Genomic DNA, 12,646 nt, shown 5'->3' with positions numbered 1-12,646 from the left:
TTATGGGTTGAAAGGGGTTCGAGAGAGGCAGTGTGAGGGAAAAAACAAGTGTTTGAAAAACTGTCACATCTACTATATAAAACTGAAAACACACATTTTTTGCGGGTTAGGCAGTCGCAAGATTAGTCGTAAAACAGTCACGATAGCCTCTGTATGAAATTGAAAATTTTCCAATTTTTTGCCTAAAAAGCATTTCACAATAAGGGTTTAGTAGCGAAATACATGTGAAATAGTAGCGAGACTCTTTGTATGAAACTGGAAAAAAAATAATAAATAAATAAATTTCCCTTAAACACTTTTTGCGGGAAGCTCTAAGTCGCGAGCTTCTCGCGAAACTGCCTCTAAACCAGTTTTTGAAGAAAAAACACAAAAATGCATTTTGAACAAAATCTAAAAACACGAAAATATAAAATCACTTTCAAAAACATATAAAACACTCAAAAATCTTTTTGGATTTGATCAACAAGTAATTGAGCATACACATCACATTTGAACATGTATAATCACACAAATGAGATAAGCATTAATTGAATCAAAGTCTTGTGTGTTGTGGGTGAGTACCAAATGTGGAATAGTCCTTAGACCAGGGTGAAGCTTCAATGATCAATTCAATCAAGTCATACACAACTGGTACTAAGTCAAGAGGTCTATCTCAATTATAGAAATGAAAAAATATGACCTCCCACAAGAGAATGATTACAAAACTTAGAAGCTTTTCATTTGGCTTCTGCATAAATCATAACATTTGATCCTTTTTGGATAATACATCTCCTTTTTCAGGTCGGTGCTTGAACTTTTTGATATTTCAACATTGAGAGTTAGCATTTGGCTTTTTGAGCACCATACATTTCAATACAAAAGTCGCTTTCCCTTTTTCCTAGTCAAATACTAGTATGTGCGATAGGTTTTTGCAATTCATAATCTCTTTTTCATTTTGAGATTTTACATTTGGTGAGCTCTATTGCAAAAACGTAAAAAATAAAGGTGGAAAGATATATAGGTACAAGTCTATGCAAGTATCAAGACCATCAAGACTATTGACCAATCATTCATGACAAACTTGAAGATCTATTTACAACAGTCACACATAGTTTTTAAGATTTCTCCCACAAAATTATAAGTGCATACATAACAAGCTAAGCTCATAAATGCACTATGTCATTAGTACAAAGGTACTAGGCCAAACTCACATGTGATATACACAACACAAGCGATCAAATTTTTTGAAGATTTTTCAATTTTTATGGGTTTTTGAATTTTTGAACACACTCAAAAACAAAACAAGTAAAGTAAGATCAACAAAAACAAGAACAAAACAAAAACTTGTAAAAGAAACATGACATCATCCAACAGAACATGTGTAACTTATAAAGCAAATATGCAATAATGAATACACTGAGATCACATGGGAGATAGAGTTCAACGAATGATACCGACACCAATTGTCTTACGCAAAGATTCAAACCTCAGTCCATCAAGAGGTTTAGTGAATATGTTTGCCTTTTGGTTGTCAGTGTTGATAAACTCTAGACACACAATCTTTTCTTCCACCAAATCTCAAATGAAGTGATACTGGATCTCAATATGCTTTGACTTCGAGTGTTGAACTGGATTTTTTGACAAATTTATGGCACTCGTGTTATCACAAAACACACACATAGTGTCTTGAGTAATTCCATAGTCATGTAAGAGCTTCCTCATCCATAATAGTTGTGCACAACAACTCCCTGCTACAATATATTCAACTTCGGCCGTTAAAAGAGAGACTGAATTTTGCTTTTTGCTCATCCATGAGACCAGGTTATTTCCAAGATAAAAACAACCACCAGAAGTGCCTTTCCTATCATCAATGCACCCGGCTCAGTCAGCATCTGAATATCCAGCCAAGCACTCATTTGAGTCCCTTGAATACCAAATTCCATAATCATATGTGCCATTAATGTAGCGAATGATTCGCTTGACTGCCATCAAATGGGACTCTTTCGGAGCTGCTTGAAATCGTGCACATACCCCCACACTAAAAGCAATGTCCGGTCTACTTGCAGTGAGATAGAGAAGACTGTCAATCATGCTTCGATAGAGTGTTGGGTCTACGTCCACACCGACTGCATCAAGACTCAATTTTGTCGAGGAACTTATGGGAGTGGGAGTATGTTTCTTAGAGTCTAGACCAAATCTTTTGACAAGATTTTTGGCATATTTCTCTTGAGAAATGAATATCCCATCTTTTCGTTGTTTCACTTGCAACCCTAAGAAATAGTTTAACTCTCCCACCATACTCATCTCAAATTTCCTTTTCATTTCCTCCGAAAATTCATAAGCTAGGTGATCAATTGTGGATTCAAAAACAATATTATCCACATATACTTGAGTAACAAGGAGAGATTCCTCATCTCTTTTAACAAACAATGTTCGGTCGGCTTGTCCTCTCTTGAAACCATGATCCAATAGGTATGTGGTGAGGCGAACATACCAAGTTCTTGGTGCTTACTTCAGCCTATATAATGCTTTCTTCAACCTTAGCACATGATCCAGAAAATGTGGGTCTGGAAACCCCTTTGGTTGCTCAACAAATACTTCTTCATTTAGAAAACCGTTCAAGACTCTTCACATCCATTTGGTATAGCTTGAAGTTTATAATACATGCTATGGAGAGAAGAATCCGGATTAACTCTAGTCTTGCCACCGGGTCAAAGGACTCATCAAAATCTATGCCTTTAACTTGAGTATATCCTTGAGCCACCAATCTAGACTTGTTTCAGACAACATCACCATCTTCGTCAGTCTTGTTCTTGAAGATCCACTTGGTACCTATTACATGTGTATCCTTGGGCCTTGGGACCAACTCCCATACATCATTTCTGAATTGATGTAACTCTTGGTGCATGGACTCTATCCAATTCTCATCTTTTAAGGCTTCCTTTAATTTCTTAGGTTCAAATTGGGAAAGATAGGAGTTGTACATCACATGATTCACACTATAGCCCAGTCCTTTTCTCAAACGAAGTCCCTCATTTACAGCACCAATGATATTGCTTGGGGGATGATTGAGAATTACTCTTGACGATGGTCTCTTGGAAGTGGAAGGTTCCTCATCACGAGAGATTGGAGGTTGGACTTCTGGAGGTGTGAGTGGACTTGAAGATCCTTGTGTTGATCAAGTCTCCCTTCTAACATTCACATCAATTGTTTAAAATATTATAATATTTTGACTTGATAATGATATTATGTATACTTTTTCGTAATCTTAGGCTCGATTGCATTTTAGTGTCAAATAATACTTAACGTGAAATAAAGATAGCAAAAGCAATTGAATACTATTTGCAATTGAAATGGAGAGAAATAGAGAAAACAAAAAATAACATTGTTTAGTTCAAGGACGGAGCCAGGATTTTAAGCTAGCGAGGGCCAGAGTAAAAAAATATAAATAAATAAATAACTCCAAATAGACATCTATATAGTATTAAAAAATTATAATACACAAAATCGTTATTTCTAAATACATTAAGATGCAATCATCTACCAACAAAGACAAAAACAAAAACAAAAACAAATTAATGTTTTTTTTTAATACTAGGCTAATTAGGTTTTTTTTTTTTTTTTTGTGAAGTTAGAGCATTCACAATGGTGGTGCTAAAAATTTTAGTTTTTAATACCTCAAAAAGCTACTTTATCTATTTTACCACCTCACTTTACAATACACCCAATATCAAATGTTCTATTTTTTTTATCACTTCATTTAAAATAATATAAACAACTCATTAAAATAATAAGGAAGAGCAAGAATTTGACTTTTTTTAATTGAAGAAAGAATTATAATCTTAATAAATTATTTTATTTTATTTTTAACAACTTGCTACAGTTAGCTGGTATTGATACCAGTTTACTTTAGTTGCAAAAAATTTAGCTTTAGCTTCTCCAATAACACATGATTTTTTTTTTTTTTTTTTGTGGTAAAATAGTTATTTTGCTAAAATACAATCACCATTGTGAATATTTTTATTATTTTCGTTAAGTTTTGGGTTGGATAATTGCTATTTGGGTTAGGCTTGCTAGACTAATTGGGAAGAAAGGGGGCTCAATTACAAAAATGAAATATAAAATGACTAAAAAAAATTTTGGACCCAGGGGGGGCCTAGGCCCCCACCTGGGTCCGTCCCTGGTTTAGTTTGATGGTTCATGTCTATAACAAAAAGCCCTTGAACCAAGGAAGTCAATACCATACCAAAGGCCATTTCAGTTTGTTTAAGGGAATTAAATACAACATCGTTTAATACTAGTGTACTATTTTGGGATTATTGCTAATTTTATAAAATAATGTAGTTTAGTTTGATCGTTCATGTCTCCCAAATTTAATTATGCCTTTTTAGGAAAATGGTTATAGAGGTATGGAATGGAGATAAATGCTCTATGAAGGAGGGTTATGGAGGCAAAATATAGAAATGAATGGGGTGGTTGGTGCACAAAACTTGTGTCAAGTATGTAAGGTGTTAGCCTATGGAAATTCATTGAAGTGATTTGTTGAACTTTTTAAAACTTATGATATGGGTGATGTTACCATAGTGAAATTTTGGGAACATGTGTGGTGTAGGGATTGTACTTTTAAGGAGGCTTTCCTAGAATTTCATTGTATTTGTAAAGTAAGGGATTCTTCAATTGCAGAGGTTATGTGTTTTTCTAGTGGGAGGATCCATTGGGATGTTTAGTTTTGTCATTTAGCCCATGATTGGGAGCTAGAATCTTTGGCTTTCTTTATGGACATTGTGTACTCCTTGTCTATACAAGGTGATGATGCGCAGAAAATCAGTGGGCTAAATGCTTCAGGCTTCAATGGGCTAATGATCACTTGAAAAACCTGAAAAGAAAGACACCAAATCAAAGGTGAACGGGGTGAACCAACCAAGAACCCTCCGATGCTTAAGTTAGTTTTTTTCTAGAACTCAGGAATTCCAACTTTTCGGGATAGTGGAAACTTTCTTCGATTTGATGTGGATAAGTCCTTATATAGAGAGCCTTGTAGCGGTTACTTATTTAGTAACTTCCCCAATATTTGTGGAAGTTAGAAAGTTTAGACATAACTTCCACAACAGCTATAGAAGTTAGGATTTTCAATCTTATCTTCTATAATTGCCATTGGAAGTTAAGTACTTATTAGAAAGTTATGGCAATAAATAATGACCTTGTTCGTGTTCCAAAGTTCCACGTGGTCCGAATCTTAAACTTATGTAGGTAAATCCATTCCTAGAAATTTCCCAAGTGTTGGAAGATCATTCAAGCACTTTCCTCATAGACGACCCTTATGTCCATAGACAACCTTCCGCTTATGGACGATCTTCTTGAATGGTTGGCCCTTGGCTTTTGGACGACTCTTATGGACGAGTTAGAGATGGTTCGATTTTTTATAGTTCCCCATCAGTTGCCCCCTTGTCCAAGGATCGTCCAGAGCGCAGCTATTACGTTGGTCAAATTTAAATTGTTCCAGATTATGCCACATTTCGTAATCTCGTTGGTTAACTCATCGCGTCCATTCCATTTTTCAAAGAAAGTGCCACGTGTCACTTCCTGGATGACTCGTGTCGTTTCACTGACCTCACCTTTGGCCCTATAAATATGTGCATTCTCTCTCTTATCCTTTACCTTTCTCATAATTTCTCTTTTGCTATCTCATCCAAGAGCCTCGTCTAGTCTTCATTCTTGTAGTCTCGTTAGGTATTTCCTCTTCTCATCCTTAGGTTTTTGTCTTAATCTTTCTTCCAATCAATTATGTCTTCATCTAGTAGTAGCCTAGAAAGAGCGATAGACGAGTATCAGGATGTGTCTTCTGGAAGTAAAGGTAGTTATGAAAGTGGTGAAGGTAGCACAAGCAGTAGTAGTAGTAATAGCTCTTCAGACAAGCATTATTTGTCTGGCGTTCTTGGTTTTCCTTAATTGGAATTCTAGTAAATGCAACGTAGGATGGCTTCTGGAGCAGGGGCTAGCTCGTCCAGAAGGCCACCCAGTCCATTCCAAGACGAGAAGGAGGAAGAAGAAGAGGAAAATGTGATTTATAGCTGTGCCCCTGAGGTGGCGTCTACTTTAGACGTGCCTAAGTTAAAAATTCTTGTAGATAGGTACCAAAGTCCTAAGGAGTTTAAGCCTCGTCTACCTAATGAAGGAGAATGGTGTTGTTCTCCTTCATCTAGTTTAGGAGTATATACATCTTATCTTTTAGCAGGTCCCAAGTTTCCCTTAAATTCTTTTTGTAAAGGCCTTCTTCATAGGTTGTGATGCACACCGAGGAGCTGGACATGCTGATCATACAAGTGGAAATGGAGTTGAATTTGCACAAGACCCTTTGTCATTTTCTAGTGGCCCAATTACAAGACCTAACCAAACGTTTCAAGGAAGCACTAAATGGGCTAGTCCAAGAGAATTGGGCTGATTCTAAAAAGACCAAGATGGGCTCAAATAATAATCAAGGCTTAGTCCATGTCATCAAAGCAATTGAAGAGGCTAATGCATGCAAATTTGCAACCAGCATGGTCTGACCATAAAAGGGTGTGAATTTGTTAAGTTCCAAGGATATTAAATGGGAAGATGTCTTGGTATTGGCTGGGCATGTTAATTCTAGTCATTTAGCTATTTTTGACTGCCTTTAGAAGTCCTAGAAAACTAAAAAAAAATGTGGGAACTTGATTAGATTAACTTTTGTGTTGTTTTTGAAGTTGTAATTATGATTTTTACCTATTCTTGGAGGGTTGTTCCAAGTATATATCTGGTAGTACGAATTTTAAAAAAAAAAAAAAAAAAAAAAAAGACAGATTGGTAATCAGAAAATTATTCTCCTTGTGAGTCTTGTGATCCTCTTGGTTCTTAAAAGAACTCTTGAACTTATCAAGATAATCTTGTGGCGTTCAAACAACCAAACTTATCACCTTTGATTCTTGAGAGATTCTTAGGAATTCTTGGAGTGGCGTTTCAATTCTATCATAGTCTTGGTTTTCATCTGGTTAAGTGACGTGTCAAGGCTCAACAAATCTTGTCTACATGATCTTGGGGTTCCAAACCATCATTGTTATCGGGTTTCATCACAATTGTTGGTGAAGTTCATATCATTTTGGTATCAGAGCTTTGGTTCTAAGATAAGTTTGACTATCTTTTATTTTCATTCTATTTCTTGTTCCTTGCTCAAAAAAAAAAAAAAAAAAAAAAGATTTCTCAGTACACGAAGAGGAAAATTTTTCAATCATATCATTTTCAGTAAGAAAATTTCTTCATTTCAATCTTGTTTCTCACCTTATTCAAGTTCTTGACCTTGTTGATGAGTTTTGGTTGTTTCTCATTTTGAATTGCTGCTAGTTTATTTTGAAATTGAAGTTCAATTAAGAACTAAAGAAGACACAAAAGAGTGGAAAAAGGCAAGAGTGTGTGAGACCATAAGAGGATAAAAGCCATTTAGAGTGAAAACACGAGTGCGAGTGTATCAATTCTTGATTGAAACACGTAAGGGAGGGCTTGTGAGGATTCTAACTTTGTTTTGCAGATTTTAAATATGTCCAATAATCAAGAAGAAGACACAACCGAAGGACTTCGACCACCAATGGATCAGACCCTCCAAATGCAAGCGATGTTAGAGGAGATGAGGCGTATGTTGAGGACTGAATTAGAACCTATTCATGAGAGGTTGGATAGGGTAGAAGTGGGAACTCCTAGGGGCCAGCAACATGACAACCCCAATAGGCAGCAAGGTGGGCATGTTCCATAGCGGAATGTTGAGGAAGAGGCGGAGTCGGAAGAGGTTGATGGGCCATATGTGAATCGAGGCAGGTTTAAGCATGGGTATGGGAATAGAGAAGCAAGGATGGGTAGGCCTAGGAGGAATAATGATTTAGGAAACATAAAGATTAAAATCCCATCTTTTCAAGGTAAAAATGATCCTGAAGTTTATTTGGAGTGGGAAACTAAAATGGAGATGGTGTTTGATTGTCACAACTATTCGGAGATAAAGAAGGTTAAGTTGGCTGCAATTGAATTTACTGATTATGCCATTGTTTGGTGGGATCAATTATTGATTAATAGGAGGAGGAATAGAGAACCACCCGTGGACACTTAGGAGGAGATGAAAATGCTTATGAGGAGGCGTTTTGTACCCAATCACTATTATAGGGGATTGTATCAAAAGTTGCAGAGGTTAACTCAAGGTTCCAAGAGTGTGGATGAGTATTACAAGGAGATGGAGGTACCTATGATCCGGGCCATGGAAGCCACCATGGCTAGGTTCTTGCACGGTTTAAATCGTGAGATTGCGAATATAGTTGAGATGCAGCACTATGTTGAATTGACGGATATGGTGCATCAAGCCATAAAGGTGGAGGAACAATTCAAACGAAAGGGATTGGCTAGGAGGGGACAACCTATGGTTACCACCAGTCCATGGAAGACAGCTCCAAAAAGGGATGAGCAGTTACAAAATAAGCCAAAATTTGAACCATCTAAGAGTGCCAACTCAAAGACCACTTTAGGTAACACTGAGGCTTCGAGTTCTAAAACACGTGATATTAAGTGTTTTAAATGTCAAGGGCGGGACACATAGCCAGCCAGTGTGTAAACAAAAGGGTGATGGTGATAAATGCTCAAGGAGAGCTTGAGTCGGAGAATGAGGAAGAAATAGATGATGATGACATGCCATCTTTGGAGGATGCCGATGATGAGCAAAATGCTGTGGTTGGAGATTTATTGGTAGCAAGGCGAGTTCTCAATGTGCAGGTTAAGGAGGAAGAAAGTAATCAAAGGGAGAACTTGTTTCATACTCGGTGCTTTGTAAATAACAAAGTTTGCAGTGTCATTATTAATGGGGCGAGTTGCACAAACGTAGCCAGCACTTATTTGGTGGAAAAATTGGCCTTAACTACCTTGAAACATCCTCAACCTTACTGACTTCAGTGGCTGAATGAATGTGGCGAAATCAAGGTGACAAGACAAGTGTTGGTGGCATTATCCATTGGTAAATATGAGGATGGGGTGCTATGTGATGTGGTTCCCATGCATGCATGCCATTTATTGTTGGGAAGACCGTGGCAGTATGATCAGAAGGTTACGCATGATGGATTCACAAATAAGTATTCTTTCACTCTTAAAGGGCAACCTATTACTCTTGTGCCATTAACTCCAAAACAGGTCAGGGAGGACCAATTGAAGTTACAAAAATCAAATGAAAAAAAAAAAAAAAAGAAAGGAAGGCCGAAATTGAAAAAAAAGAGAGTAAAAAAAAAAAAAAAAGGAGAGAAAAACAATAATCTGAGTGAAAAAGAAAAAGAGAGGGATTTGGCCATAATAAGAGCAAGAGAGGAAAAATTCAATTACATTGCAAAAAAAGTGAGATCAAGAGAGCATTATTTTCACACCAACCCCTTATTGTACTCATGTACAAGGAGGCTCTTTTATGTACTAATGATCTCGTTGGTGCATTACCGAGCAATATTGTTTCTCTTTTGCTGGAGTTTGAAGATGTCCTTCCCGAAGAGGTACCTCATGGTTTACCTCCAATTCGAGGGATTGAACATCAAATTGATTTCATACTTGGTGCATCAATTCCAAACCGACCTGCTCATAGGAGTAATCCCGAAGAGACCAAGGAACTTCAGAGGCAAGTAGGTGAATTATTGGAAAAGGGGTATGTGCGAGAAAGCATGAGTCCTTGTGCAGTTCCGGTGTTATTAGTTCCTAAGAAGGATGGAACATGGAGGATGTGTGTCGATTTCTGAGCCATCAACAACATAACGGTAAAATATCGTCATCCTATTCCTAGATTAGATGATATGATGGATGAATTACATGGTTCTCGTGTCTTTACAAAAATTGATCTTAAAAGTGGATATCACCAGATTAGGATGAAGGAAGGTGATGAATGGAAAATTGTTTTAAGACTAAATATGGTTTGTATGAGTGGTTAGTAATGCCTTTCGGTTTAACTAATGCTCCGAGCACATTTATGCGTTTGATGAACCATGTTTTGCGTGCATTTATTGGCAGATTTGTAGCTGTGTATTTTGATGATATCCTAATTTATAGCAAAAATTTGGAAGAACATGTAATGCATTTGAAATCTGTTTTGGAAATTCTAAGGAAAGAAAGGTTGTTTGCTAACCTCAAAAAGTGCACCTTTTGTACGGATAAGCTTTTGTTTCTTGGTTTTGTGGTTAGTAAAGGAGGAATTGAGGTGGACGAGGAAAAGGTGAAGGCAATCCAAGAGTGGCCAACGCCTACAACAATCAGCCAAGTGAGGAGTTTCCACGGCTTAGCTAGCTTCTATAGACGATTTGTGCATGATTTTAGTAGCTTAGCCGCCCCTCTCACTGAAGTCATCAAGAAAAATGTGTCGTTTAAGTGAGGGAAAGAACAAGAAAATGCATTTAATCAGCTCAAAGAAAAGTTAACTAATGCACATTTGCTTGTTTTACCTAACTTTGCTAAAACTTTTGAAATTGAGTTTGATGCTTCAGGAATAGGTATTGGAGCTATTTTGATGCAAGAAGGCCGTCCAGTTGCTTATTTCAGTGAAAAGTTGGGTGGGGCAGCCCTAAATTACCCCACTTATGATAAGGAGATGTATGCCTTGGTAAGGGCTTTGGAAAATTGGCAACACTATCTATGGCCAAAGGAATTTGTGATTCACACAGATCATGAATCTTTGAAGCATTTGAAAGGACAGCAAAGGTTGAACAAACGCCATGCCAAGTGGGTGGAATTCGTTGGAACATTTCCTTATGTGATCAGATACAAGCAAGGTAAGGAAAATGTGGTGGCTGATGCATTGTCCTGAAGGTATGCTTTACTTTCCATTTTAGATACAAAAATGCTTGGCTTTGAATACATTAAGGATTTGTATGCACAAGATTTTGATTTTTGTGATGTGTTCAATGCATGTGAAAAGGTAGCATTTGGTAAGTTTTATAGGCATGATGGATTTTTGTTTCGGGAAAATAAACTATGTGTGCCTATGTGTTCTTTGCGTGAATTGCTTGTGAGAGAAGCTCATGGTGGTGGTTTGATGGGTCACTTTGGTGTAGCTAAGACTTTAGGAATTTTGCATGATCATTTTTTTTGGCCTCATATGAAACGTGATGTGGAAAGAATCTGTGAGACGTGTATCACGTGTAAACAGGCTAAGTCTAAGTTGAAACCCCATGGTTTGTACACCCCTTTGCCAATACCTAGTGAACCTTGGATTGATATTTCTATGGATTTTGTTTTAGGTTTACCTAGGACTAAGAGGGGGAGAGATTCAGTTTTTGTGGTGGTAGATAGATTTTCCAATATGGCACACTTCATTGCATGTCACAAAACTAATGATGCATCACATATAGCTGATTTATTCTTCAAAGAAATTGTTAGGCTACATGATATGCCTAGGACCATTGTTTCTGATAGGGATGCAAAGTTTTTTAGTTACTTTTGGAAGACTTTGTGGGAAAAGTTGGAAACCAAGTTGTTGTTTTCTACTACTTGTCATCCACAAACGGATGGTCAAACTGAAGTAGTAAATAGAACTTTGTCTTCCTTGTTGCGTGTTATCATTAAAAAGAACTTGAAAACCTGGGAAGATTGTTTGCCACATGTTGAATTTGCTTACAATAGAAGTATACATTCTGCATCTAAGTTTTCACCATTTGAAATTGTTTATGGTTTTAACCCATTGTCACCTTTGGATTTAACTTCTTTACCTTTGAGTGAACGTGTGAACTTAGATGGCAAAAAGAAAGAAGAATTTGTAAAGATGATTCATGAAAAGGCACGGCTGAACATTGAAATGAGGACTCAACAATATGTCCATCAAGCCAACAAGGGACGCAAGAAGGTAGTGTTTGAACCAGGAGACTGGGTTTGGTTGCACTTAAGGAAGGAACATTTTCCAGAGAAACGGCATTCAAAACTCCTACCTCGGGGTGATGGACCATTTCAAGTAGTGGAGCGCATCAATGATAATGCCTACAAGCTAGACTTACCCGGTGAGTATGGTGTCAGTGCAAGCTTTAATGTTACTGATTTGTCTCCTTTTGATATAGGTGATGATTTGAGGAAAAATCCTTCTCAAGAGGGGGAGAATGATGCACACCAAGGAGCTAGACATGCTAATCATACAAGTGGAAATGGAGCTGAATTTGCACAAGACCCTTTGTCATTTTCTAGTGGCCCAATTACAAGACTTAGAGCCAAACGTTTCAAGGAAGCACTAAATGGGCTAGTCCAAGAGAATTGGGCTGATTCTAAAAAGACCAAGATGGGCTCAAATAATAATCAAGGCTTAGTCCATGTCATCAAAGCATTTGAAGAGGCTAATGCATGCAAATTCGCAACCAGCATGGTCTGACCAGAAAAGGATGTGAATTTGTTAAGTTCCAAGGATATTAAATGGGAAGATGTCTTGGTATTGGCTGGGCATGTTAATTCTAGTCATTTAGCTATTTTTGACTGCCTTTAGAAGTCCTAGAAAACTAAAAAAAAATGTGGGAACTTGATTAGATTAATTTTTGTGTTGTTTTTGAAGTTGTAATTATGATTTTTACCTATTCTTGGAGGGTTGTTCCAAGTATATATCTGGTAGTACAAATTAAAATTTTTAAAAAAAAAAGAAAGAAAAAAAAAGAAGACAGATTGGTAATCAGAA

General features: G+C 37.1%; 1 pseudogene; it reads left to right on the top strand.

The window, feature by feature from the left end:
- The first annotated feature begins 7,840 nt into the window (after nucleotides 1-7,840).
- On the top strand, nucleotides 7,841-12,349 carry LOC115956649 (annotated as a pseudogene).
- The last annotated feature ends 297 nt before the right edge of the window (nucleotides 12,350-12,646 follow it).

The sequence above is a fragment of the Quercus lobata genome, chromosome 8 (genome assembly GCF_001633185.2).
Source record: "Quercus lobata isolate SW786 chromosome 8, ValleyOak3.0 Primary Assembly, whole genome shotgun sequence".
Taxonomy (NCBI): Eukaryota; Viridiplantae; Streptophyta; class Magnoliopsida; order Fagales; family Fagaceae; genus Quercus; species Quercus lobata.
This window is presented reverse-complemented; position numbering and strand designations above follow the sequence as displayed.